The sequence below is a fragment of the Callospermophilus lateralis genome, unplaced genomic scaffold, assembly GCF_048772815.1.
Source record: "Callospermophilus lateralis isolate mCalLat2 unplaced genomic scaffold, mCalLat2.hap1 Scaffold_1167, whole genome shotgun sequence".
Taxonomy (NCBI): Eukaryota; Metazoa; Chordata; class Mammalia; order Rodentia; family Sciuridae; genus Callospermophilus; species Callospermophilus lateralis.
Window position 1 is genome coordinate 499,327 of NW_027511969.1, and position 27,311 is coordinate 526,637.

At 38.6% G+C, this 27,311-nt stretch overlaps 2 pseudogenes; both read right to left on the minus strand.

Annotated features, from left to right (window-relative positions):
• Positions 1-662: 662 nt before the first annotated feature.
• On the minus strand, positions 663-27,311 carry LOC143390355 (transmembrane protein 242-like; annotated as a pseudogene).
• LOC143390352 (L-lactate dehydrogenase A-like 6A) lies at positions 6,220-7,357 on the minus strand (annotated as a pseudogene).

Sequence of the window (27,311 nt, forward strand, 5' to 3'; positions counted from 1 at the left end):
TTTAGCCCAGCTGTGTCATTTATCATAATCTGTTGTTGGCTTTTTGTCCTACCCATAATGGTTCACAGGGCCTTCCAGTGAGGCCATTAGGTGAGCAACTGGAATGTGTCCTAGCTGCAAACCAAAGATGACTTTCCGGACCACAAGCCACACGACTGCCTCCCACTATGTGGGAGTCACCAATGAGCCTGTCACTTTAGACACTGCCTCATAGTAACCATCCATAGTCTCAGGCATATACTGACAGGAAAGGCTCATAAAACCCACTTATTTAAATACATTGAGGTATCACTGCTGTTACAGGTCTGCTTATAAAGATTCTTTGTCATACTTTATTATAAACTCTTTTTTTTCCCAGGTACAACCCTTGGTTTATTGTTCCAAACAGACATCTTTCCTTTGGGCCCCCTCCACCTGGGAAGGCATCCCACTGATTATTATTGTTAAATAGGCATCTGAACTTTGGGAAGACATTTCCCACCCGACAGACTCAGGCACACAGAAAGAGCGCCTGCCAGGGAGCCTCGACACTGCCGTCCTGCGCTTCATCACAATCTGTTGGTGATCGATGGGGAAATTGCTCCCAGTCCCTTTTCAACTGTGGTGGTGTTTCCAAAATCACCCTTCCTGCAGCAATCATTCTGGAATTCACCCATGTCCTTCTATTTAGATTTCAGTGCTTCCTCCCACTCAACAGCTGATGTGGAGTTCTTGGGAATTGTTGGAAATATCGATTGCATTTTACTTCGAAAGTCTTTCATCTAGAAGAAGGAAAAACAATTGGTCATCAAATGTCAGAAGAAGGGAGAAACAGCCAAAACTATTAGAGACGGCACCTTTGCTGACTGGAAAACACTTCACTGCTCACAGGTGCAGAGCAAAAGGAATAACCAATAACCTCCGAGGTCTGTATTCCAGCTGCCTCGACAGAACAAAGCACACACCTCTTCTTCCAAGTATGAATCTATTAACTAAATAACACAAAATTTCATTCTTAGTCTGGAAGGCAACACTGTCAACCCTCTAGGATATGAATCTGCTATCAGAGGAATGGTGTGGATCGCTGGCTTTCACACATACAGATGAAGCAAAGAATGCCATTTCTGTCAGTCCAAATAAATGAACATACTTAGGTCATTCAAAGTGAGAATTTTAGGGTCAGAGGGAAAGAATGGAGAAAAGAAACTTAGTAGGAGTTTATTAAAACAAATGAATCAATGAATGGCAAATAAATTAGAAAGTTCTTATGGGCCATGCAGTGTAGAAAAGCCTGGGGAGGGGTTTTACCAGCAGAAGTTGATATGGAATCCAAGAGTCAGGGCAGGGGTTGGGAGATCTTATGTAGTGCTGATAGGATTCCTGCAGTTCACCTGGGTGCCTGGTCCACCTAAGGCCTACACCCCAGCTGAGAGGGGAAGTGTTGGCTCCTGGAGCTAGAGTCTTACACACTCTGATGGATGCTTATCCTCTCTCTGGGTCTCCTATGAAGACGCCATTTCGGCAGCACCACAGCCTCACCGTTTCTCCTCTCCTCATCTGGATTGTGAAGAACCCTGGACTCATCAGCAACATGCAGACATTCTTAGAGTGGTTATCTGAGAGTTAGTTAATATATTTTTTCATGTTGATACTTATTTTTTTCAAATTGAGGCTAAATCTTTACCTTGTTTCCAAATTCAGAGGTGATATCAGAGTCTCCATTCAAACTCTAGTTCCGCCACCTGGAAAAGCTGCCTACTCTCTCCAGCCATAGTTTCCACTATGCAGGATGGAGATAATAACTATCTGCCTCCAGTTGTGAGGATTGCGATGATGCACATAAAACACACCTACTGTATATTAGGTGCACACACATTATAAAGATGTGTTCTAAGAACAAAGCTCACATGGATATAATTATAGTGGTTTGTTTGTTAAAAGCATTATTTTAGTTATATATAATTTTGGTTGAACTGTTCTGAGACTGAAGATACTATATAGTCTTAGGAGACCCACGCCAAGCATCTCCAAGCTCTAGACCCAGATTCCAATCTTGAAGATACACACATTATGGGACATGCCTCTCTTTCCCCCACCCCTTCTTTTCACTCTCCTTGCTGAGCAGAGTTTTTGCACTATGATGATCCCTTTATAAGAGGTTCTTCACTAGGGACAGTACTTCATCCCTGGAAGGACCTGGAATATTGGGGGGGGGGTGTCTATTTCTGGTTGTCACAATCTTAGTGGACTACTATTTGTATTTGGTGGGAATTTTTGGTAGTTTTTTACTCTGAAAATCCTTATTGATGGTACACAGAAAGAACTGACTTGTCCAAAGCACCAACCATGCCCCCATTGAGGAACTTTGCACAGACTTTCGTAGTTGAAAAACAGGCACTTCTCGGACAGAGTTTACAATGTGTTGCCTGGTTCTCTCCCTTCGTCTTTCTGGGTGAACATGTTAAAACTTAGCTTAATGACACAGTTTTCAAAAGGGATGTGAGATGACCAAGGCACAAGCAGCATCATTTACTGTTCTCTTCTCAGTGACATAGAATAATAAGCTGCCAGGAAGCAGTGGGTGGGAAGCAAAGGAGGCCAGGGTAGGAGAGTGAAGGGCAGCTGCTCAACTTCAGCAGGATAGTGCTCCCATTCCCATTCCTGGCCTGGTTTTCCTCTTTCCTCTCATTTCCCCCATACTGTATTATTTACTTTTTCCCAGGGTCATAGGTAAGTAACTGAACCAGTAGGAGGAATCATCTGGAAAACAGCCAACCAGGAATATAAGGGCTTCAAAACAGGAGAAAGAACCGAGGAGAGTGGGGGAAACACCACTTAGCCCTAGTCTCGAATGCTCAAGCTGTGGATATGGAAACCCAGCATCAACATTTAAGTTATAAACAGGTCTCAAGTTGCTTTAGACAATGGAGCTCTGCTACTTAAAATCTTCACATTTTTTTCACTAGAGATAGCACTTCATCCCTGGAAGGAACTGGAACTATAGGGGGGTGTCTATTTATTTCTGGTTGCCTCAATCTTGGTGGACTACTATTTGTATTTTGTGGGAGTTTTTGGTATAGTTTTTTATTCTGAAAATCTTCATTGATAGTACATAGAAAGAACTGACTTCTCCAAAGCAAAGCAACAACAACTTCAGATTTTAAGTATATGTAGCTTAACCATGTGACTAGTGTATATGAGAAAAAGAAATGTGTGTCACTTCCAGGCTGAGTATTAACCATAGGAGGTGACTTCCTAGGTCTCTCCTGCATTCCCATTGCAATACTGGAAATCTGTCACCAAGGTGGTGCCTTAAATGTCTACATTTAAGTTATAAACAGGGTCTCTAGTTGTTTTAGAGCTCCATATGGAGCTCCATATACTTAAGATCTTCAGATTATACCTCAGTTTAATTAATTTCTGAAAATCCTTACAGCATCAATTCTAATAAATGGGCAGTTATTGGAATTTAAAACTCTTTTGAGTTGTTTTTGCCACTAATGAGTTCACTTAGTTTCTATCTTCTCACTTGCAGATGTAGGACTATTGCCAGGATCATTATAGGATCTACTGATATGAAGGCACAGCCTTTAGATATGTCAATGATAACTTTCAAGAATCTGGTAATTCAGTTTCTTCCTAAAACAGAACAGAGTAAGACCATATAATACTAATATATCAGGAGATAAAAATTATCATTAGGTTGTAAAAGTGTTACTTGAACAGGAATCATAATGTTTATCATTTGGGATATCCTATGTATCAGGCATGGACAAAGCACCATTATTTAATCTTCAAAGTTCTATATAGCTTAAATTATGACTCTCCGCTTTATTATGAAAAACCAGAAATAAGAGAGATGATGTGGCTCCTAAGGATACTTGCCTGGCTGACTGATGTCTAGGAATCTCCCTTCAGTCACACTGTTTCTATGATCCAGAAACACAAAGTGTCTCTAAAACTTTCACCCATGTGCCACCTTTCACTGAAAACATTTTTAAAAACATAATATATACCTCTTGTAATAGTGGATATTTTCTTTTGTATGTATGACAGATGTAGCACTAATTTTCACCAAGAGCCAGGATACATCTACTTCTGGAGATAAGGGATCATACTCCCACTTCTTGAAGTTCGATAAACATGTGACTAGTGTATATAAGAAAAAGAAATGTTTGGCACTTCCAGGCTGAGTATTAACCATGGGAGTTGACTTTCTAGGCCTCTCCTGCCTTCCCATTGCAGTACTGGAAATCTGTGTCACCCAGGTGGTGCTTCAAGATAAAAGTAACCTGAGGTGCTAAGCCAGAACTTGAAGAAGAGCTTTCCAAAAGACTCACTTGAACCCTCTGAGGCGTCTACATGAGAAATAAACCTCTGTATTTTAAGGGAGATTGTGGGGAGATTGTCTTTCATTGTGGCATAACTCAGCCTATCCTGGCTGACATAAAAAACAGACATAAGGCATACTCTGATACCCTAAAGTCATACATTATGACTGTAACACAGTTGAATGAAAGTTTATCACATAAGAGGGAACAGGGACTCTGCAAATGAGCCCTACAAATCTCTTATACCCACTTGGGTCAAACAAACCACCAGTTTTCCCATGTTCAGGGAACTCAGCAAATCAGTTAATCCCTTTATATGAAACTGTTTCCTGGGGGAATTAGAACGTTTCTAGATGTTTTCAGTGAAATTGTATATGGGAGATCCATCTGATCAGCATACACAGGGCCATTTTTTTTTTTATGAGGGATTGCTGTCCTAAATCTGTTTGATAAAATTCAACTAAGCAGCCAGCACTGGCTTGGCTTAGAGAGCAGATGCTGATTGCAACAAGGATTTGAAGATGACATGTATTAGAACATAATCATGTTATTCATTTAGATATCCAATGGTGTTAGGAAAGCTAATGTGAATTTTTAAATCTCAGCTTTCCATTTTCTAAGTTATTAATATTGTCCTTTAAGTAAAGGACAGATAAACCATCTTTACTTTTTCCTAAACTCTTAGTATATCATATCCATAAAGTCTAGAATATGAACTTAAATGAATGTTTTCTGAGAAAAGCAATTCTCACTACGATGGCCAAGTCTTATGAAGCAATTAAAAACAGGGCACAACCGAAAAGCAAAAGCTGTTCACATGAAATAAACCAAGCAACAGGAATGACTCTCGGAGCCAGGGCCCACAGTACTAAGACCTAGCCCAGCTAGAACAATTTATAATAGCATCTTGATTTAACAAGACAGCAAATGATGTTCTCACAGGCATGTCTGAATTGCTTTCCCTAAATCAGGTTTTACTTTTGGTAACAGCACAATTCAAGGGTTTCCTTTTTTTGCCAAATCAATGACAGTAGCTGTACCACCTGTGACTGTCAGGCCTCTTTCTAAAGATATTCTACTTGACTGCACTGAACTTTTTTTTTAAGATATTTAATTTTTGGTTGTAGATGGACACAGTATCTTTATTTTTTTATTTTTATGTGTGCTGAGGATTGAACCCAGGGCTTCACATGTGCTAGGCAAGAGCTGTACTGCTGAGCCACAACCTCAGCCCCCCTGCATTGAACGTTTGATAACAGCTACATCTGATCACCATTATTTTCATATTTAATGATCTTGCTTCACAGGCATGCATGCACACGTGTGCTGTACACACACACACACAGAGTCCCCATTTCATGATGTTTGTGTTTAATGGTCCAGCTGATTGGCTGTCCCAGCAAAAAGAGGGAAGCCTCAAGATGGATTCATTACAAAAAAGTACCATGTGTTTACACAATTTTATTTCTGTATTAGAGGAAGTTACAACTTTTAAAAAGAGTATATAAGTGAACATATTTATCAATGAGCCAGAATGAATTAGTATGTATTTAACAAAAAGAATGGAATTTCTATAACACAATAAACACCAATATCTTTGTTTTGTATCCCAAACCAAACAGACTTGTTTTTGGACTAGATAGCAACCACACTGATGTTCAAGGAAAGTAATGATAAATAAGAGACACCAAAACCCCCTTTTATGTTGCAGTCAAGAATTGTAAAAAGTACCATCTAACATCTGGATACTAAATAATAAAAACCAAACAAACAAAACCTGGAGGGCTAAATAAAGAGGGGAACCTCTTCATCAATTTTTAGGAATTCAAGTTATTCCAAACCTTGGCATACACAATCCTATATCTATATCTTGTCTTTAGTAACTTCAGAATGGTGTCTCCAAACAACTTCAAAGTTTGAGCTCCTTCTGAATTCCCCAAAGAGTTTTTGCACTCTTTTTCAAGCGGGCCTCCTCTTCAGGGGTCATCTTTGTCTTTATAATGTCTGTTATACCATTTTCTCCTAGGACACAAGGAACACTGAGGAATACTTCTTCATTTATTCCATAAAGACCTTTAATTATGGTGGAAACTGGATGCACTCTCCTGAGATTCTTCAAGATACTTTCTGTTAAATCAGCTACAGATAGGCCAATGGCCCATGAAGTATAACCTTTCATTTTAATAATCTCATAGGCACTGTTAACTACTTCTTTGTGGACATTTTCCCACTGCTCAGGGTACTTACCAGTACCTATAGCTGTGTTCAGATCTTTTAGAAGGACGCCAGCGATGTTTACTGCAGTCCACATGGGAACACTCAAGTCTCCATGTTCTCCATGTTCTCCACTCATGACAGCTTTCGGAGTGGATACCAAGCTTTTGTCCAATCAAAAAACGGAAACGAGCAGTATCCAGATTACAGCCACTTCCAATAACGTGGCTTTTGGGAAACGCACTGAACTTCCAGGCTACGTAGGTCAAGATATCCACTGGGTTGGAAACCACGATCAGTTTGCAGAGGGGGCTGTACTGGAGGACACTGGAAATCATCAATCTAAAGATGGCCACATTCCGCTGGACTAAGTCGAGGCGGGTTTCTCCCTTCTCCTGGTGCGCCCGTGCCGTGATAATCACCAGGCTGGAGTTTGCGGTGACCAGGTAGTCTCTGCTGCACACGATGCTGGGCAGCTTCGCGAAGGCGCTGCCTTGCTGAAGGTCCATGGTCTCGCCCTTCAGCCTGGCTTCGTTAACATCCACAAGGGCGAGCTCATCGCTCAGGTCTTTCAGCAAGATGCTTAAGGCGCAGGCCACGCCCATCGACCTGCTCCCTATAATGGACACCTTGGTGTGGTGGATGCGCTCCTCGGGAGCCAAATTCTTGAAGAGGGTCCCCTTCACGGTCGCCATCTCCGAATCGGGCGTGAGCAGCCGACCGACGCCCAGCGGGACCTGCGCCGCCCGAGGTGGCCTGCACGCTCTCCCGGGGCCCAGGAGCTTCGCGCTGGCTCTCTGGTTGGACTGCAGCATGCCGGCAGCCCAGCTCATGGCTGCGCACTCAGGAGGAAGAGAGGGAGGAAAGCCACCGCAGAGGCACAGTTGGTTGAGGGCCAGAGGAACCCGGCTAGGGCAAGGTAACGCCTCTGTGCAGGCCCCGCCCGCCCACGAGGCCTCACAGGCCATGCCCCCATCCCATGAGGCCTCGCAGGCCAAGCCCCCATCCCACTAGGCTTCGCCAAGCACTCCGGCTCTGCACACACCAAGGCTTGGGGATGGGCTTCCTGTCCAGCGAGGGCATCCTGCAGTCCGTTTTATACACATACTCTACACGTTTGGCAGGTGAACCCAGAGTCCTGGAGTCATCGATTTTCTACTCTGAGTAGGCAGACCAAGTAAGATGCATCAATCAAGTACAGGTGAGTATGTAATATTGCAGGCCACAAAGGTGCCTATGCATTGTCTCCTAATAGCATCGGAAGAGAAATGGGCTCCTGTTTCCCAGTGTATTTAGCTGAAGGACCTTTTATTTAGGAAGGACTGACCATGACCATGACCATGACTCACACCCATGTAAGTCGACAGGTGCTCGACAACAGGGCAAGGGGCTGCCCGTGTATTACTTCAATAGTCAAAACTCACCAGGAGAGGATACACATTCCTTCTTATACCAAAGGAAGGCCTGTGATTGAGTCCTAGTAAAAACGACTTCTTAAGAAGTCACAAAAAAGGAACTTATCTTTAAAATGTTCTTAAAATCACAAATTTTAAGCAATGCACAAATCAGACTGATGACTAAAATAATGAAAATTATTTAGTATACAACACTGTATTAGTATATCTTACTTCCTCTGCATTTTTTCAAGGCAGTCTTCTTAACTAATTTCCTTACAAATTGCTGAGGAGATGTACATTTTACATATGATGAAATGCACCCTCTGATAAACTCAATAAACTACAAAAGCCTCACTTACAATTATGATTCTTTCTCCCCACTCATAAGTGATTTGAACCCAGTAAGGATTGCTCAAAGCACCTCTCTTGTTCTAAGACAGGATTTACTCTCCCAGAATGGGGCTTCTTGGTACATATAGCCCTTTCATAATGCACAAGATTACAGTTTTGGGATAACAAATCCTGACAAAATGAATAATTTATATTCAGGACATGAAAAGCTGTTCTCATTCTTCCTGACACTGAAGAGAGGAACAATAAGCAAAGGAGTTGGATGAGGGGTGGGGAAAATTGGCAATCATTGTAGTTCCACAACCTTGTTTCAATGTGACTCATTGGCTGTGATGATGCACTGTCTAAGCCATAGGGACCCCAACACTCTATTTAGATGGTACAGAGCCACAAGCTCTGTGACACACAAAAGCACAAAAGCATCAGAACATGAATTCTCTCCACTCAGGCAGTCAGATTTATGGTATACCATTTGTCAAATTAAAAACCTGAATTTTAAAAATAATCATCTTTTTTGAATAGTAGCCAATATTTTAGAGGGATCCTTTAAAAGAAACAAAAAGATTTTGATAGCTATCATTTCTTTTATCCTAGTCCTCACTGGAAATGTTTTAACCTGATGAGTGCTCCCACCTTCTTCCTAAATGATTCCTTTGACCAGACAAGTCATTTTCCAGGATAAGTGCTCTTGAGCATGAAATTCAAGGACATAAAGACTCTAAAGTGGATGGCTTCCTTCTATGTAATTTTCTTCCTAGAGTTTGAATTTCTTCAGCAATATAATATATGAGACCAGTGTCTTCAGTCTTTCCACCTAGCCATAACTAAATCATTATAGGGCTGGGTTGGGGGGGGTAAACCTCTCCAAAATAAAAATACATCAAACAAAGCCACTTTTTATTTTCAATAAGTCTCAAGATAAATGGGAAGTATGGAGAGATGTAAGTGACCTCCAGAGCAGATGTAGGTCTACTCAAAGTTGTGGAAAGCCAAATATAGCCAGACAGCTCCCTAATGGTTTCTATCTTAGGTGGCTCATTATTCTTTTTGAATTGAAAACCTAGCTCAAATTATCTATTCAAAATGCAGTGTGATATTATAGCTGATGGCAGGATTACACTTTAATGCTTTTGTTTATACCACTCAGGAGGGAGGTGGCAGGAAATTCAGACCACCGCATGTCTCTGGAATGGCTGCAACTCAGTCACTCTGTCCTTCCACCTGGCCTCTCCCAGCCCACTCCCACTCTCCTTTTTTCTGTCCAGGAGCCCAGTTCCCACAGCCCATCATTTCACAGATCTTGCCAATCCTTCAAGCAGAATAGATTTTTAAAAATCCTATGTCACCACTTTGTACCTATCTCTATTACAGGATTTATCACAATTAAATGTGAAATACATATTGAATATATCACTTCTAAAGGGATCAACCTTATTTATTAGCGTATCCTTGTCCTCTAGATCAGAGATGGACACATGAATAGGGATTTGGGAAATGCTTATGATAGAAAAGGATGAGTAAATCAATGCAGACCTGAATTTGTAAGGCTAGACAGAAGAGTAAGAGATGAAAAGCTGGGCTAGAGAATCTACCTGGTGCTACAACAGAGGTAGTAAAATGAGTGATGCCCCTTTAGGTTATTTTATTTATTTATTTATTTATTTTTTATTTATTTGATACTGGGGATTAAACCCAGGGGTGCACTTGACCACTGAGCCACACATATTTATCCATTTTTATATTCTATTTTGAGACAGGCTCTCACTAGGTTGCTCAGGGTCTCTCTAAATTACTGAGACTGGTTTTGAACTTGCTATCCTCCTGCCTCAGCCTCCCAGGCCACAGGTGTCTGCAACTGCGCCCATCTCCCTTTGGGGTTTCTTAGCAAGGCTATAAGTTAAAAAAAATTCTTACCTATTTTCATAGCCAAGCATTTTTCAAACCTTAACCAAGTTAAAATAACAACAAAATCTATACTACTAGAAATACAGTGGAACAAGTATACAAATGGAAGAGAAAATATTTTTAAACATTAGAATTATTTAAAATGTTGTTTTGGGGAACCATTAAGAAAATAATCAGCCTAAGCAACTTAGTAAGACTTTGTTTCTAAATAAAATATAAAAAGGGCTGGGATGCGGCTCAGTGGTTAAGCACCCCTGGATTCAATCACTGGTACCTCCCCAAAAAAATCAGCATAAGAATTCCTTGATTTTTTTTTGGGGGGGGAGGATCCAAATGAGTAAAAATTAGTGTTAATTAACATTATAATCTGATCAGAAACAGACTATAAACTCATAAGGAAGAAGAGCATTACATAAACAAAATTATTTTAAAAGCTTTCTTTGTAATTTTAAAGTTATAAAATTATATTTTAGAATTAAAGAAGCCCCCAAGTCTCCAAGAAGCACCATGCCAGCAGCATCATCCCAGGTCTGACAAGCAAAAGTGCCTCCAGATACTGCCACATATCTTCTACATATATTCTGGGTCTAGGTGGGGGGACATTTTTGCCTCCAGTTGAGAACCAATAAGTTAAAGAATAAGCAGGGGCCAGATCACAGAAGGGTGCATAAACCATTAAAGGAACTGAATTTCATTCTCAAGGCAAAGGGAGCCCTTGAGATAGCGGATTTCATTCAACAAATATTTAAAAAACACCTACTAATGGAAGGCACTGTGACAGGTGCCGATGATACAAAGAACAAGATAAAGGAGAGCTCTGTTTTCAGAATTTACATTTTTACAAAAACTGATAAAACAAGGAAATAGGCCAAATAATTTTATTTTGCAATTGGTGCTGTGAAGAAAACAGGATAATGAGTAATTTTAGACCATATGGTTTGAGGATACTTCTCTGAGGAGGTGAAATAAATCTGGGTGGAAGTTCTGAATGGCAATAGAGCTGGCTGTACAGAGAGTCAGGCCATAAATTTCCTGGGTAAAGTTAGAATAAAGGTCCTAGGCAGGAGTAAACCTGGTGTATTGGGGAAACAAGGGGATTGGCAGGGCCCAAGTGCAACAGGAGGGGTGCGCAACTGTGGTAGCTCAGGACAAGGTCAGGGAAGGAGGTGGGGCTTTACCATGCAAACCTTCTTCCACAGGAAGCTAGTGAAGAATTTTAAGTGAAATAGTGTCATAACTTAACTTACATTTAAAAAATATCTCCAGCTGCTGTGTGGAGAAAAAAAATGCAGGGGAAATGAAGGTGAGGTCAGGAGACCAAAAGGATGCTCAATACACTAGGTAAGAGAAGAATGGAGGCGGAGAGAGATGAAGGAGTTGGGCTATGAGCTACAACTAACAGGTCTCGCCCATGGATTAGAAGGGATGAAGGGAAATGAGAGAATCTGAAACAATTCTTACCTGGGCTTTTGGTTTGAACTAGGGGGACGGGATGATGGTGGTCCTTCCTGAAATGGGGGAGAGACTAGGTGAGGAATACATTGGGAGGAGGTGAGGAAATCAAGAGCTCTGGATGAGACATGGGTCATTAGACATGCCTGTGAGGCACAGTGAAAATGGAAAGTGCAGCCGAGAGGCAAGTCTGAAGAGCTATATATCTGGATGCCACTCGCATGAACAGATTGATTTAAAATGCCAGGAGCTAGATGACAGAGCTGAGGGTCTGTGCATTGATGAAGAATAAAGAGTCTCTATGGAGTCAATGGACTAATGTCAAAAGTATCAAAGGGGGAGCTGGCAAAGACCATTGAGGTCCAAGGTGTCTCAGAAACCACAAGACCCACAAGACATTGCTTCCTGAGAGGTCGCTCAATGGGTCAAATGCGGCCAGAAGGTCAAGGAACGGAGGTAAGACCTGGATCTAGGAAGAAGGAGAGCACTGGCAACCTGGACAATAGTACTGCAGTCCCAAGGAAAGAAGCTGGCAGGAGATAGACCACCACATACAATCCTTTCAGGAAATATTTTCTGTGAAGGGAGCAGACCAATGGGAGAGAACAGCACATCTGTACATGCTACAGCAATAGGGAGAATGTAACCATCAGTAAAGCCTGAGGAACAGGACAGCAGCAAGGTCTGGATTGGGACCTACTGCCCAAGTGGCAAGGGTGGGCCTTTGGTAGCAGCATGGAGATTTTGTCCCTGGTAACAAGTAGAGTGTATGGTACAGCTGCAGGGAGAAGTCTGGGGAAGGTGAAGGCCAGAGTGCCTGGCAGTAAGATACAGCAAGGATTGCAGTGAAGAAAGGTGGGAGGCAGAGAGAGCAGAGAGGCCATTTTGATCATCTTGGGACAAGAAGTGTCCCCAGCCATTGTGGCTATGCAGGAGAGAGGCATTTCGTGACTGACAAGACAGCGTGAGAAAGAGTATGGTCATGAATGGTGATCTAGCTTCTCCCCTGGGGCACCTTAGTGGACAGTGCTGCCATTCGCTACTCAGCAGTAGAGCACTTGCCTAGCACATGCTGGGTTCGCTCCTTAGCACCATATAAAAATATAAAAAATAAAGATGATATTGTTCCCAACTAAAAAATAAATAAATAAATATATATATATATCTTCTTAAAATTTTTAGTAATATTTATTAGGGAAATTGAATTTAAGAGACTTCATTTTCTGATATACTGACAAGTAAGTATATAAGTATATTAACATATTTGCTGGGAGCCATTAGCCAAGTAGGTATGACAATTTCCTTGCCAGTGTACCCCTATATTGTTTAGTGGAAGGACTCCTGGAAAGTGACCTTGCTCAAGGACCAGGGCGGATCCGTGTTTAGGGTGTTCCCGGTTTAAGATAATCCGAGTTTAGGGCGTATTCCTGCCGGGGGAATAGGGCGTATCCTGCTGCCTGAGTTCCTCTTGAGTTCTTAGGGTCAGACAGTATAATTGGGAGACAGAAGCCCAGTGGAGGTGGATTTGGGCAGAGAACATGGATTTCCCCAGAACGTGTTTGTAGATGGCCGGTGTGAGATCGGGAATAAAGAATTGCTGTTTGAATCTACAAGCTGTGAGTGGCTCGTGATTTGTGCCCAGCCAGACTGCAGCACATATTTATTAAACTCAATGTTTCATTGAACTTTAGCTATATTTGACTACCAATATCAGGTAGCTTTTAAAATGAAGCTTAAGAGGAAGCACACAATAGCACAATATCAGGTCTATCAGTCCACAATGCTTTATTTAGAGACATCTGTTCATACCGGCCAAATTTTATAATTTCAGTATAAGAAATAAGGACAAAGGAAAAAAATGAAAAGAAAACTCAGTGAGACCAAGGCCACCTTTCCTCCTGTGGAATATGGCTGGGACCATTCCTGAGGTGACTAAGCCTGATTTGTGCCAGGCCTCTGGAAAGAAGGCCTTCTTTAATGAGTGTACATTCCCATTTCATAAATTGCCAGAGGCCCAATTTGACTTATGAAAGGAAACTGGTGGGTTTTTAAAGAAATATTTTGTAAATATGCCCCAGCATCAGATTTCTCCTTCCTTGGTGTAAAACACGTTGGTCATTATCTCCCATTTTACACTGAACAAGACCTGTGATTCAGTCCCCCTGTCACCAAATTGCTCCACACATCAAGGGCCTCTCCCCAGCCCTATGTTAAGCCATCAGAGCTGCAAAGTAATGCAAAACAAGGGCAACAGAGATGTCTCTGTTGCCTCAAACTTACTAACTGATGCTTCCAATTCATTTAAAAATGATTCCAGGAAAATATTCCTTAATCCATAAACTGCTTGAAAGCCTAAGGGATTGACAGATGAAACAATCTCTGGAAGATCATTCTGCCTGTTTTCTGGGGGTTCTAGTGAGCACTGTGAAGAAGAGGAGGTGAGGCCAGTATGCTGAGTGTTAATCAGAGTAAAAAACTGAAGCTTCTTCCTAGGGCAGAACTGGTAGAGATCTCAGAAACATTGAAATTAGATTAGGAAGACGCAGAAAGATGCTTCAGCCACTTCTCAGACTTCCCTTGCAGATCACTCTGAAATGGCTACCATTAAACAATTTGCCAGGAGACTCATACTTGTTTTTAATCTTTGAACTAAACCAGTGAGAAGTAAACAGAACTTAGCCTATTCCCTTTGTTAGATATCTTCAAAGTTGAAAACTTCTAAGATTTTTCCCTCGTTTTACTTACATTTAGGGTCTTACAGTCACTCTACAATACTGCTTCACTTGAGATGAATACATAAAAATAGTCTAAGAATAAATGTACTAATAAAGGATGAACCAGAATAGTAATAAAACTGAATTAAAGAGTCAAAGGAAGAAATGTAATTATAATTAGCAAAAACCATCAGGCTGATCATAGAGTTAAGAAATAAATCTAAATATTAACATAAAAATTATACCTTGCAGCAGTTACAACAAAGAATCAGACAAAATAAATGTTGTTAGAATACACCCAGAATAGTCTCAGAGGAAGAATACAATAATACTTCCTTTAACTCTCAGAACAGGAAGGCCAAAGGCCCATTTCTAGAAAAATATTTAAAAGATAGCTGTTCTACTATATGGTTTACCTTTTTTGTTTGTTTATTTTAAAGAAAAGGAGACCTGGGATCTTGAGAAAGCAGCCACCTATATTAGCAGATGAGAAGACAGGACAGGCCTGAGGAGGTTTGAAAAAATCCAATCACAGACTGTTTTCATTTGAGCCTTTATAGCAACAGAGATGCAGTTTAAAAAGAAAAAAAAGAGATAATTCCCTATCTATCACATGGCCAAAAGTTTCAGAATAATACAAGTCACAAACGGCCAGGATGCTAGGAAACTTACATGGGCTGTAATCTTCTTAAAAAATTTGTTCTCTCTCTATATATACATGACAGTAGAGTGTATTTTGACATATTTACATACATGGAGTATAAGTTATTCTAATTAGGATCCTATTCTTGAGGTTGTACATGATGTGGAATTTCACTGGTGTTGTATTCATATATTTATATTCAAACATAGGAAAGTTATGTCAGATTTATTCTAAGCTGTTACCTTATAAACAAATTTTTCTGGAGGGTCATTTAGGGTTAGGGTTAGGGTCATTTAGCAGTAGATAGCAAAACATTTTTATTTTTTATTTTTAAATTTTTTGCAAAGACATTTTTCAAACATACATCCTCTATCTTTAAGACAAATTTCTCAATCAAGAAAAGTACAGTAAGATGTATGCCTACATGATCACTATGGTGTATAATAGTGAAAAACTATTATCTAACTACTACTGACAGTTAAGCAGATTAAGTAGATTATAATATGCAATGGAGTACCATGTAGTCATTAAAAGTGATAGAGATTTATACACTCTGCTGTGTGAAATTTCCCTGTAACTGTGCAGTCAAAAAGGTCCCAGTACCCGAGGGGTTTTTTGTTGTTTCAGTGCGAGGGATGGAACCCAGGGCCTCCCACATACTAAGCAAACTCTCTATCACTGAGCTCCATCCCAACCCAGCACACAACATTTCTGCACAATTCTATGAATCTACCTGTAGATACATAGCATAGGTCTAAAAGGGTGTTCCTACTATGGTGACTGTAACTTGGTGGGATTTCTGCTGGCTTCTGTTTGTTTTTTGTACTTTTCTACATTGAGTTGATTTTTTTTTAAACAGTGAATATATATATATATATATATATATATATATATATATATATATATATATATATTAACCCCAAACCAATGTCATCTTTATTTTTTAAAAAAGATAGGCCCTAAATATATTTTTCTTTAAAAATAAACACCAATATGTGTACTTTAGTTTAGATCTTGAATGTCCCCCAGGACCTATATGTCTTGGGCTTGGTCCCAAGAAGGACATTATAGAAGGTGGTAGAATCTTGTGGGAGTTCCTGAGGTCATGGGTATGTGACCCAGAGGGACTGTGCAGTTTTTTCTTTGCTCCCTGGCCCATGATATGAGCAAGCAACTGTGCTCCACTTCACACCCCTGCCACTGCTGTCCAGCACCTCCACCAGGAGGCCAGAGCAATGGGGTCACTCAATATGCCTGGGACCTCCAAAACTGTGAACTAAATCTTTTCATTTAGACATTAATTTTCTCAGATATTTTGTTATAGTGACATGAAGCTGACTAATATAAAATAGAAATAAAGACAAATACCTCTTATCCCACAATAAAAAAGTTAAAAACATTTATAATTTATATCTCTAAATAATTTAAAGTAATTCAAAATAACTAAGAACATTTTCATTCATTGTTTTTATTTGGGTTTTAGTTTCTATGAAGGCAATTGCTATAAATTATCTATAAATTCTTACTATACCAGGCATCATGAATACATCTACACAAGACACAGGAAAGGGAAGCAGAGGTGACTCTGCCAGTTCTTTGAGATGGCAACCCCTCACAAATGTACAGCACAGGGCCTCAGCAGTGTATTCTCCCTTCTGTAAAGTTCCAATTGAATCAACCAGGGAATACTGAGATACCTGTGTTTCCCCTCTGAACAGAAGAAAACAATATCCAAGGTAGTCTAATTGAAAACTAGCTAAACCTCTTCAGAAATCCTTCAAATATCAATACCCACTATAGATAATAAAAGTAATAAAGTCAAAGTTATGCAATTGAGTAACATACGAATAACTGTATATGACATGGTTTCTACTTTTTCTTCTATAATTAGGGAATTGCCAGTTAGTCCACTACAGGAACTCAGATCATTTACCTCAATTATTTTCTGAGCTTGAAGTATCTGCCCTGATAAAACAAGCTAATCATACTGCCCCTGTTGAATGATCAGTCTCTTGAGATCAGGTGCATAGCTCGTTTAGGAACAATGAACCCATAGGACAAACTCATCTCCCCCCTCCACAATTAAGTTACTGTGTTGAATTTAATCCTCAGTCCTACTCAAATGATACAATAATTAAGAGTAACCAACAAACCTAGACTGAACAATCAGGCTGTGCTTGCTGGCCCAAAGCTGGCCAGGTGGCAGGGTAGACGTGAGTCTATGCTGATTTCTGTAGGCAGGGAGGTCCCCACCTATTCCTGGGAAAACCCCCTAATTGGGCATGTTACTGAACTCCCACTAGCTCTCCTTTTTTTGAACCCTGATTAAATGATGTGCCATTATATAAAATACAAATATATTTGATGTATTACATGTGCTCCATGAAATATGAAATTTCATGATAATTATAAATATAGTAAAACAAAAATATTTTTAAGAATCTGAACAGTATTTTGATTTAAGCATTTTAACACGTTCGTTCCCTTTTAGGCCAGTAGATGTAGCTGTGAACTAAATTAGGAAATACACGTACTTTTATCAAGCTGCTCAAAGTCAGCCATTAGATGGCACCTTTTTTTTGTGATGGTGGGGGCTGAGTTTATTGCAGATTTAATGCATTTCAAGGTAGCTAAACAACAATTATTTGATGCTGGAGTTGGTTTTTACTTACCTGCATTTATCTAGAAAGTCCCCTCTTAACGATTTATTGTGTGCATGGACCATTTCTGGTCTTTGTTTTCTAACCAATACTGTTGTCCTTAGGTAGAGAAAAATGCCATTTCCCAAAGAGGAAGTGATAGTGACACAAGTTCATTACTGGACTTAGGTAAATCTCATCATCAAAACTCTAAATGCAGGAACTCTCTAAATGTAGCGATGAAATATCCCATATGCTGTTTGTGAGCCTCAGAAGAGGGTAGTAAGAATCTTCCTGGGAAGGGAATGGTAAGGCTTAGACAACAGCTTACTGAGGAGATGTTCTTAGCACAGTGTGCGGCTCTCGAAAGACCCATTAATGATTTCCAAATGCACACACCAACAAATTAAAAATACTGCTGTCCTTAAAACATGTGCCTCTTGGAAAATATTAGTGGATTCATTTTTCTGTGACACTTCTTAAATATGCAGATCAAACTGATGTGCCTAGTGACCTGTATGTGGGGAGAGGGTATCTGCATTCCCTCTATATAATTAGACAAAGATGCAACAGAAAAGGAAACTGTGTATTCTTGTATTCAGTGTTGCCAGTCAGAAAATATTTTTTCTCCCCAAAATATTTAATTTAGGCAATAATCCTTACTAGTGCCATAAAACAAAGTTCACATTCTAGAAACTAAAATAGCACAATCTAGCCCATAAAGCCAAATTCTCCAGTGTATAATATCCTAATTTTGTTGGTCTATGAAAATTTAGATTGAATCATTCCATGACTCTTAAATCAAAGTTTATTCATATTTTAATACCTCAAATTTTTTTATTGAGTTTATAACCAGAGTACTAAACACTGGAAACATCACCCATCAATTGCACTGTCAATGGAAAGTGCTAACAGACTGTCAGCCACTTAACTTTATTACTAGGTGCAAGCCCAGAGTACATTTCATGGGTAGCCAGAGGAGTTTTATGAACTCCTTTGCAGTAAAAAACTAATAGAAATAAAATCTTGCACAATTTTTTAAAAGGTATTACTAGTAAAGTAATAATTTAAAGGAAAATATGTAAAGGCAAAATAAAAAATTCACTCATATGCCCATAATTCACTCACATATTTCTATCTGACATTTTTCTTCCCGGGTAACTTGTTTCAGGTACCCGCTCTCCTATCATACATAGCTATGAGTCCCATTTTCCATTTACTGTAATATTGTAGGCATTTTTTAATTGCAGATGACAGCTTAAAAGAAGATTTTCTCTTCTTTGAGTAAAGAATGGCCAGTCCTAGACCAGACTTGACATCAATTATCATGTGGAGAGATGAGGCTCTCACTTACCCAGAAAAACTTGGTGAATTATCAAGAACATGGTCAGGTCACAATCAAAACCAAATTCACTACCTGCCTTCCTCCCCTGGCTCCTTTCACTTATTCCTTTATTTCCCATCTTAGCTAATGGAGGTAAAGCTAGAAAACACACAGATATTAAGATTTAGAATTCAGTTCAAAACTTGACTCTGTCAGTTGTGTGATCCTAGGCAAGTGAGTTAGGGTCTTGAGCACTTATTCCTCACTTATAAAATGGGGGATAGTAATGCTATATTGTTATTAGGCAGAATAAATAGTCTGCTATGTCTAAAACGTTGGTACAATGGACGAAATGAAAAAAATTGAAGTAATAACAATCATCAAAAATCTTCAGTCAGTGGTTTTCAGAATTTTCCAAGTTGTCCCTAATTTATTGTTACAAAGGATGATTAGAAAGCAAAATCACTTTAAAAATAACGGTTGTTCAGACCAGGGAAACTATCATTTGTCCATCAGTGTGTTTTGACTGAAAAGTACAATAATCCCCATGTTTAGTTATGATTAAAGTGAATGTGAAAAGCTCAACTATGTTTATAAGGTTGCTTTAGCAAACTACTCCCTGTTGCCCCCCCACAACTCAGTGTCTCCTTCTCTACTAAATTAATTCATCTCCACATTATTCTGCAACTTAAAACCAAAACCTTCTTAACTCCCCCCCGCCCCCAATCCTTCTGGTTATGACTCCATTTCTTTATTTCACTTTACAGCAAAACTCAATACTTGTCTGTACCTACTGCCTCCAATTTCTCTCCTCTTTCTCTTTTGAATATACTCCACTCAGGCTTTCTGCCACCATTTCAACAGTGACCATGATATTGCTATGCTCAAGTCAGTGGTCAGTGTTCTTATGCAAATTCTCACTAGCATGCAACACAGCCTCTTCTTAAAATGTTTTCTTCTCCTGGAATGCCAGCTACTACTCTGGCTCTCCTTGCCTCTTTGGTCAGGATATCACTTTTGCTACTTTCTCCTCTCTCCAATCTCTCAACCTTAGGAATGCATAAGAGCTCCCTCCTCAAACCTCTTTGCTTTCTTGCCACCCAGCTGCCTGCTTTCATGAGCTCATCTGGTCTAAAGACTTTAAACACTATCCATCTACTGATGAATCTCAAATTTATATCTCTACTTTGAACCTCCCCCTGAATTCCAAACTTCTATATCTAACTGATTACTTGGTTCTTCATGTGGCTGTCTAACATATCTCAAACACAAGTCCCAGACTGAGCCCTTTATGTTATCCCCTAACATTGGTCTCTATCCATTTTGCAGTTGCCCACACCAAAATCTTGGAGACATTCCCTGATTTCACTTTCTTCTCACATCCCACATCCAATCTACAACAAGACCTTGCTAACTCCACCTTTGAAATAAATCCAGAACCTCTTTTCATCAACTCCATTACTGCCACCTATTCTAAACTCCCATCAATGCTCATCTGTCATTAAGAGCCTGATACACAGAACTTCCTACTAGTTGTTTGGAAATTCTGTGGACCTTCTTAACAACAGAAAAGAAAGAAACCAATCTTTTTTAATGAATAGCTTTTTAGCTTAGGGTATAAATTTTATAAACACATACATATACACCCAGACATAAACACACACATATTTAGGCTCTTAGGATTTTTTCCAATAATGTGTAAACAACACAATTAATCATTTAAATAACCCATTTTAAAAATGCTTTAATTATTTTACAAGAATGTTTATACATATGGATGGATGTTAAATAGTACAGAAAGTTGTTCCAATTAATAATTCATTAAAGAAGTAGCTAACATCAATTTACATAGAATGAACATTAGCTATGAATTAGTCATTACATAATTATAGTTGAAAAGCTTTATTAGTTACTAGTAATGAGAAGTTGCCTAGAAATTGGCAAGAATTTCATTACATTCTTTGACATTACTTCCCAACACAGGACCACACTATATGGAAATTCGAACACCAGGAAAATTTAGATAGCAGAAAGTAGAAAAAACAGCCAGATGCCAATCATAAGTTTGTAATTACTTACACTGTGAAATCCTAAAGCTTTCCAGACTGCGAAGCTGATCACACCAACTCCACACCAGGCATAAATTTTTGCCCAGAGTCCCAGCCAAGAGCTCTCAAGGCAAGGAAAGACCCGCTCTCTGGTAAGGCAGCTATAGCCATGCTTCCCTGAAATGAAGACAGAAAGGATTGGGTAAAATGATCAATTCAGAAAGGATAAGAAAGCTGGGAGTGTTTGAAATGATGTAAGCATCATGATGCTAGGAGGCCAGGCCAAACCAAGGTCAAATAGCAACTTCACTTCTTATTAAGTCAATATCTCTGATTGACAGACATTTCAGCATACAAGACACTGTGCCTGTTAATTCTTCCCGAAAAAAACTCAGAACATTCCACGAGATTTCTCTATTCCCCAATCATTGGCATTTTTATTAGAATAACATTAAAATAATTACCTAATCTGATAACAGCAGATTATAACATCCTGTCTTTCATTTGGAAAGAAAATTCTATTTATTTGTGTCCGCTTCTTTTTCAGAAGAATTTTCTTTATATTGCTCAACCTATTTCTTAGTGCCACTTTTTCTTATGCATGCTTGGCTGGAGATTGCTAACACTGCTCCAGCACACAGAAAGCCTACACTTTGTTGATCTGCATCCCTGTACATAGCATCATGACTACATCTACTAGGTATGCAGTGCTTATTGACTGGCATTTTTTGTAGATATTCTTAGACCTAACCAGGTCACCAACACATCCTTCTTTAACCATTTTCCACAATACAAACAATATTCTCTCCATCTCATTCCTTGTCCATGTTGCTGTAGTTTCAGTGTGGTTCCCTAGACACCACATATCTCACATAGATGCACTCCCTGGCTTTTAATTGACCTGATTTTTGCCCAGAATTAACCAAATGTTATTTTACCAGGGTCAGTTTAAGTGCTTTAGCCTTAATATTAATTTAGAAACAAAGATTAAAAACCATCATTCCCCTGGGAAGGACAGAAATTGGCCTATGCATATATATATATTTTAAAGTCTACATTCACCCACATTTGTTTTACTAAATCAAGTAAAAAAGAAACTGCATGAAAATAAATCTTAATGATACATCAATATTCACATGAAAATCTTAATTTTGCCTTAGACTTTTTAAAAAGCAGGTCATATTTGTGTAATATCAGTCTCATAAATTATAAAATAAAATTAGTTATTATTAGTCATACTATATAAATTATGCTTCTGAAAATGAATTTTTGTGGCAACTTGATGTTAAAAATTAATCTTTGAGTTTTAAAAGTGTAGACCCAAGCTTTTTCCTCTAGGGGAAAATGCCAAATGACATTCACGCACTCCATTCAAATTTTTCAAAATGAATGTTGACTGACTTGCTTCAGGAAAAGATTAATTTGCCAAAAAGTGAAAGCACTTTCTCTCACTGCCATTTTTTGTTTTAAAATACAGGGTCTTACTAAGTTGCTTGGGGCCTCACTAGGTTGCTAAGGATGACCTTGAACTTGAGATCCTCCTGCCTCAGCCTCCTGAGTCTTGGGATTACAGGCATATGCCACTGCACCTGGCTTCATTTTTTTAAAAGTAAAACTCAGGCTTTTGTATTTGGAAGTTGAATTTAACAAATCATACTGCAGTTACAGTAAAACACTAAGGAGTATTCCCAAGATAAAACAAAAATGATTTTCTAAGTGAAAACTCAGTATTTATAATACTTCTATGCCAGAACATATGTATATTCCTTATCTTCTAACATTTACCTAGTAGCCTCTGAGAATTAATAATCTATTATTCATACACGTAGGAACTACCAAGAGCAAATTGTCAGAATGCTAACTGCATACTAATGAATAAGTCTACGTTTTAGGTTTTTTTCAGTATAATTCTAGGATTTTACATAAATCAAATAGATTTTTTAAAAAGAATGTTCAATCTAGTTTAATTTCCCCTATAAAGCATTCTTATCTAATATCAAATTTTTATATTTACGTCACAGAATAACTTAATAATGTATGCAAAATACATTTAAAAGGTATTTTTTATAATTTTTCAGAAGTTACAGCTATGAGAAAGATGAATGATAACCTGTCCTTTTAATCTACTTGTTACATAAATGGATCTTGAAATAACTCAGTAATGTGATAAAGTTGTTCCATGCCATAACATTTATAAGTAAAGGCACTGAATTACTTTAGATAAGCAAATTTCACGTTTATGTATATATTAATAGAAATATACACACAAAATTTCACTCATATAACCTTGCAATCTTTTTATGAAACTGATATGTGAAAAGAACCAGTTTTAGAAATACAGCTTGGTCATTTAAATAGATAAAAGAAGCTCAAGAGTGGACTCTCTGGCCATCTTAGATGGCATTTTCCTTTTTATTCAAAAAATTACAAAGAAAAACAACTGTGCTTACTTAGCCCTTATTATTGTTTTCCAGTTTCCAGCTTTCTAGCATAAGACACAGCTAAAAATGAAAATAGGTCACTAAGGAGCTGATTATCTGTCTGAAATAGAAGCAGTGTAGGTAGCCCCTAGCTGAAAAGTTGGTCATTAAAAAGTACTTTTGGGTTACAATCCTGTGTTATAATAAATACCTACATTCCCAGGTTAGTGGATAGGAGTTTATGTGAATAACAATATTACTAAGTGGTATGATTTATTCCCCAGAATTTATTTCCCAGAAATAACTGAAGATAGAAAAGTACCATGTCCAGCAAGTTGCTTGATTCACGTGTGCCTCAGTTTCTTGCTCTTTAATGGGAACAACACACAGTAATATCGGCTCATAGGGCTGTGTGTTGGTTAAATGGGTAAAGCCTTTAGAATAACAGCTGGCACTTGGCAAGTATTCATTGTTTGGAAAAATAATTATTATAATAATAGAAGATGTCTAGGTGGTGGGTGACCTTTAAGTTCATTGCCTCAGTGATACTCTTACATTGGTGCTTGCTCAATACACACTGATTAAATGCGTGCTCCAGAACTTGAGTTCTTCCACAACCCATTTTAACTCTCAGAACATGGAAAAATGGTAATGCTCTGATTCCATTGTTTCCCAGAGGGAAGCAGAACTTACATATTTAACCATCCAGAATGGTGGTTCTCAAACTTTCTGGGTCTCAGGATCTTTTTATACTTGGACCTAAAAGATTTTCAGTTATGTGGGTTATATTTACTAATATTTAATATATTAGAAATCAAAACCAAGAAGTTCTCAAGTTTTATTCATTTTAAAATAGAAGCAAATTTTACATTCTTGCTAATTTTTTAGATGCCTAGTCTAATAAAAAAGAGAACTGGATTTTCATGTCTGCTTCATGTTGCAAATTTTTTTTTTGTTGTTGTTTTGGTTAAACTATATGAATAAAATCTGGCCTACAGATATATGGCTGGGAAAGAGAGAAGTAATTTAAAAACTTTCCTTTTTTATAAAACTTGACAAAACTCCTAACTCAAGGTTAGTTACAATATGGAATCTGAAGTCATGTCAATGAACTTCTTTGTAATTTATTACATTAAAATATATTAGTCTATTTTGTACTTTGTCCATGAATACATGATTACTCAGAAGATACTGATTTACCAAGTTATATACATATTTCAATTACTGATATGATTTATTAAACAATATATTTTTTAAAACATCCTTAATATCACCATAAAAATTCTCATCAGTAAAGTTGCTGACCACTAAGTAGGGGTTAAGCCCAGGATGGCAGATAAGTTTTCTAAAACCTAATTTTAACTGAAAGTTTGAATTTTAACAGTGGAAACACAGGTTCATATTTTTCACTCCTAGGAAAATGTCTTTCATATACCTCCTTCTAAATAACAGTTTGTCAGTTGTTCTTTCAAATAAAAATATTCCAAGGGAAAAGTGGCTTGTTCAGTTGGCAACTCAATCACACACTGCTTTTCCTAGAGAAAGACATCTTGCCTCAATGTTAAGAAAAACTGTATGAGTATTTCCCATTTCTTCTCACAATTCAAATGTCATGATTTACTAAAACTAAAATTTTTACTGCTTGGACAATAACATTCTTATGTAATGTTTGTTTGTTTTAATTGCAGATGTACTGAAATGAAAAACCCAAAAATGACTATTAGTATGATTTTCTGCCACTACGGTGACTATGCCAAGGCACAGCAGTTTCACTGTCCATTACTTCCATACCATGAGTGCAATTATGTTTGAATAATCATGAAGAATTTGAATAATATTCAAATAATCAGAATTTGAATAATTCTGACCTTACAGGCCCACAAAAGGGTTTCAATCACCAGTGTTCTCTGGATCAGTCTGCAAACCACCATCTTAGACCATGAAGAGCATATGTGATGAATAAATCTAAGAACAAAACAGAATGCAAAGTTGTAAATATGTGTAGAATCTCTAGCTTTCATCAGATTCTTAAGTCTGTGAGCTGAGGGTTAACATAAAAACACTTCAGCTTACAAATCAACCAAATTCTACTGTTAAAGCACCACTATTAAATTTTACTGCTTTCTGCCACAAGATATATTTCTGCTCTAAAAATATTCAATTACAAAGGGAGAAAATGATCCATATGGTTCTTAGCGATAATTTGAGTTGTTCCATGTAAGCCCTCATAGGGAATTTAAATGCTTTAAATTTGGCTCTTGTCATTACAGTGTCCAGAAGAGTTAAGTATGAATGCCCAAGATAAGAGAAAGCAAATCCAAATGGTTTAAGATTTTTCATGCAACACTCTTCCTCAACAACGGTAATAATCTGGGTGAATATTTAATCTGTGTCCACCTCACTAGACTCTAAGATTCCTGAGTGGCAGAAGTGTTGTTCATTTTTTATCCTTTGCACCTAGTTAGTACAGTGTATGACACATAAAAGTTTCCAAGTAAACATTTGTTAAAGCAATGAAGTACTGAATAAGTCAAAAGGGGCGGGAAGAAGAGATGGAACAATACAAAGACATGAATCTACAAGAAAACTCAAAGAAAATTCCTCATAAGTGAAGGAAATGAGGTACACAACACCAAAAAGCAACTGTGTCAATCTTGCTAATAAGTTAAGGATATTTTGCTTTAAGTATGTTACAATCATTCAACTAGTTTCTGAGCATCTAAATTATTTTCTAGGGGCTGGGGCCATAGCAGTGAATGAACCTCCTGTTTAAAGAGCCGACATATTTCTCACTGACACAAGGATTCGCTTTATTTCAGTATTACATCTCTGAAACAGAGATCCTACTGCAGTAAGTATCAAGAGCTTAACTGCCATAATTTTTCTAATAGTACATAAAATATTGAGACCTCTTATACTAACAGTGAGTTACCTAAATTTAAAGTCATGTTGTGACTTATACCAGATAAGCTTTCAAAGTCTTGTTCTGCTAAAATTTAAAAAACCACGAATCCAGCACTTCTTTTTAAATGAAAATGAAGACCATCAATTAATTTGTAAATTTCTTTAACCCATGTGGTATACTCAGACTTACTTCTTAAAACAATGAGAAAGGACATCAACATTTCCTTTACTTTTTTATATAAAAAGATGCAATTTATTATAAACAATAACAATGCAAAGAATGGATCTCAGTGTCACAAACCTTATTGAACCATTCAGGGCTTTTCTTTTTAGCCAATGATAGTGTGGTAACAAATCCAGCCAACATTCCTGCTGTGGCAACAGAACCAAGGAAAATTCCACCTGCCAAGAGTTTGGGGGAGGGGAGATTCAAATTAAAAAAAAAAAAGAAGAAACAATTAAGTTCAAAACAAATAAGTTTCAGATACTTTTTAAGTTACATTCAAAATTACTTCTGAAATTCGAGAAATTATGGCTAAGTAGCTGTTGCCGAAGGTAAGCGGCAGCCTCGGGTGAAGTGCGCCCGACCTCACGACCTCTGCTTCCCGAGGTCATTCCGGGATGCAGTTCATTGCCCTCTCCGCGGGCGGCGGCGTGAAGTTTCTCCCGGGGGTAAAGAGAGTGAGTGTAATTAGAGCAGGAGAAAAACTGCCGAGGGGATGGGGAAATGCAGCCCCACGCGAGGAGCGATCGCGGACCCGCCTCCCGGCTCCGGCCGCCTCCCCAGGCCAGCGGTTCCCGACCCCGCCAAATCCAGGGGCAAGGCCGCGACGTGGGCTCTGAGCGAAATGCGAAGGGGAATGACCCTGGGCGCAGGCCAGGCACTGCACCTCCCCGCGTCACACCTTTAACCAGGAAAAGCCGATCGTCCGTGGGCGCCGGAGTCTCCAGATGAGAAGGCTCGCCAGACCCAGCGCCCGCCTTCTCCAT